Genomic DNA, 3327 nt, shown 5'->3' with positions numbered 1-3327 from the left:
TAAACACAGAATGATGTCAAGTTTGGTTTGAAAAAATAGGAAGGGAAAACTGGATGTTTCTACTCTGAGAAATTACTGTGAAGTAAACTCTGCAACTCTAACCAGCTTTCTAAATGACAGGCTTATTTAGACCTGCAAAGCAGCTTTCATGTCAGCTTTAGTGATAGAAAATTCTGAATAGACTCAAATAAAAACTCTCAAGCACAGAGAAAGTGAAAGTGACCCCTATCCTCGCCCTCCTCCTACACCCACTGCATAACTTCCCTTTTAGACAACCATAATATATACGGTTGGTTTTCCACATCTGTCTATGGAAAAAAAAACAAAAAAAAAAACATGAAACATCCTGAAATTACTGAAACATTTGTTTAAACAGTCATGCAGGGTATCATGTAAAAGATAAACCAAGATTTTTTCTTTTTTTTTCCATGTAGGAGGATTTTGGTTCTGTAGCTCATTTACATTTTACTGTGAGACTCAGTTGGACCAAATGCTTTCCCTGCAGAGAAACACTTTTTGCTATGTTTCAAATTGATGTGTAGCAGGATGAAAAAGAATCAATGTTTCATAATGCACAAGCTCTGATTGTTTCTATTGCAGTATAGGAAAAAAAAAAGTCAAACTGCTTCACTGGAATAGTGTGTTCAATCCCACATACAGCGATGACTGCTGAGCCATTTTCCAAAGTGTACAAAGAGATACCAGCTGATGCTTTCGTCATAAAACTACGTTATCCAGCAGGTTTAACGTTTCATCAATTTAGCACAGGGAAATGTTTTTCTTAGCTTAAATAAACAAGCATGTTTTTTTACCCCCCCAAATTAGCTTTTTCTTGAGCGTGACTGAAGCCTTCTTCTGTCTGTGTAATTCTGCCCACATTCAAGGTCTGTCATTCAGTAACCAAAGCTGCACCCACAGGGGCAGACTTTGATCAATACACACAAATAGACTCAAACGCACGAGCTAATAAATGGAACCACGTATTCACAGTCATGAACAGTCAAGCATTCGACAATGAAACCCAGGCAGGAATAACAGCAGAGGGAGTTAGCATAGTGAATGCACAATAAGTTAAAGACCTTCACTACTGTCATGCTTACAGGTAAGCACGCGACGAGCTCTGCAGACAAAGAAGTCATAATTACACAAATGGATACAATGCATTAAAAATACAAATTAAGTGGCTGAACTGTATTTTGTTACGTAATGAATGAGCATTTTCAAATAGTTTCACAGGATTCTTTTTGTTTTATGAGACACTCTATTGGAATTAAAATACGGCAACATAAAAAAAAGATTTCAAGGCTTTTTTATTAGAAAACTTTTATTTTTTTTATAAAAGTTCTATTACAAATACAAATGTAACATTTTCTTATAAATCTAAAACACTTTGAACACAAATACAAAATCTGCCACAAAAATCTGAAATACGGGCATTTTAACATACTTGTTAGTTGGAATGCATTCACAAATGAAAGAACAGAGCACAGGCTTACAAGGACATTTTGCAATCAGAAAGGGTTTTCAGATCTTACTGTGCACTCCCACATGAGTTTCAGGGCAGGTGTGTACATGTAGTTGCTTCCCACTGATCAAATCTCTGGCTTTTAGACAGAAGGAAAGAAAAAAAATCACATTCTTAACGTTTAATATGAGAAATTTGATGTGACGTATTACTTCAGTCTTGATGTAAAGTACTCCGCTTCTCATTCAACTTGCTTGGGCTTAATTCTCAGGTTACTTTAGGACTTTAAATGTCCTAACAAAACAAATAAAAAATCTCCAAAACTTGTCAATTTTTAGCAAAACAACATGGCATGGTCCGGGAGAATTTAAGGAAAAACACTAAGCTTTTTCTGACACGTCTAAAGATGTCTGGTAAAGGGATCGGACACCAACTAATCCCTACAGCAAACAGGACAGGTGTGGCAGAAGAACGACACCAGGCTTAACACAGAGTATTTTTCCACAAAAGGAACGGTCACCAAATACAACAGGGACTGGTTAAGTCAGGTTTGACGACCAATTTCTAAGTTGGACTAATTAATCCAGTTGAATATGTGGAAGTTCAGTTTGTTTGTTTTTTCTTTTTGGTTCAATTATGTAGATATATTTCTGTGAAATATGATATTTTGCAACAAAAGAACACAAACTCAACCAGAGAAACAACAAATTTGTGAAAAAAACCCCCAAAAAACAAGTGTTACTTGTAAAGTTAAAGACCAAACTGACATATCAGTATTTTTATGTTTCCAATCTCTGTTTTGTGTAAAACTTTGACCTCTAAATACCAGTTTTAGCTCCTTAAGATTTCTCTAAGTGCAGAAATTAACATAAATAGCATATACTCTATGAAGGGAGCAATTGGTGTTAAAGAGGATTTTACAAATACTTTTAAACAAGTGAAGCAAAAATAGTCATAATCACATTTTAAACAGACTTTTTGATCTTTTATTAGAGATGAACACAGTTAGCATGGCTAGCAATACTAAACCAGCAGCCTCCACATGTACTCACTGGAGAAATCTTTACCACAGCTTTGAGATTTCCAAAAAACTGCCAACATTTCTTAATCCACCATTTCTCATGACAGACAGAGGTTGAAAGGCGTTCTGAAGGATTAAAGAGTGCAACGTTGGTGTATTACATTCAGCCTTCCTGTTACCTTCTGAAAGTATTGCTCCATCTCGCTCTGCCGCAGCCTCAGTGAACTGCACACAAGTGTTGTCATGTTTCCTTTTTGGTAGGTTCTGACTTCATTGTTAAACAACTCACATACTGAAAATAGCCAACTGAGTCCTCTTCACCGATAACAGCACCTACATGAAAGAGTGTTGTTGTAACCTGGACTTGTTGGTGTTTGGGTATAGTCACCAGTCAGCGCACATCAAGCTGGAAATCAATCAGATGATTAATTTGTGTATCTCTACAAATAACTGGAGATATGTCCATGTTAAAAACAGTCTTTGGACAACTCACGAAATGTAACACACTTTGTGTGGCTCAGTATTACAGCAAACATTTGTTCTGCTAAGAAGATTCATGTGTAAACCAGCAGAAAGCTCCAACAAAAGCTAAACATACTCTCTACATTAGCCAGGCCAGCTTTAAGTCCACAATCCAGTTTGTCACATAAGCTTTGGGGTTTTGTTCGAGTTTGATCCACCGTTTCATTTCCTCAAACATTTATGGACCCTCCAAACAGAAATGCTGTTTTACTTTAGAACTGCTTCCAAGCATTGAAATTCATCTGAGATCTCTACAGAAATCTTGTTTTTTATTTCCCCTCCAAAAGATTCATATTCTTCGTTTTTCCTCACATCTTCA

This window comes from Poecilia mexicana, unplaced genomic scaffold (assembly GCF_051168715.1).
Source record: "Poecilia mexicana isolate PSO_F unplaced genomic scaffold, ASM5116871v1 scaffold_13, whole genome shotgun sequence".
Lineage (NCBI taxonomy): Eukaryota > Metazoa > Chordata > Actinopteri > Cyprinodontiformes > Poeciliidae > Poecilia > Poecilia mexicana.
Note: the sequence above shows the minus strand (reverse complement) of the source record.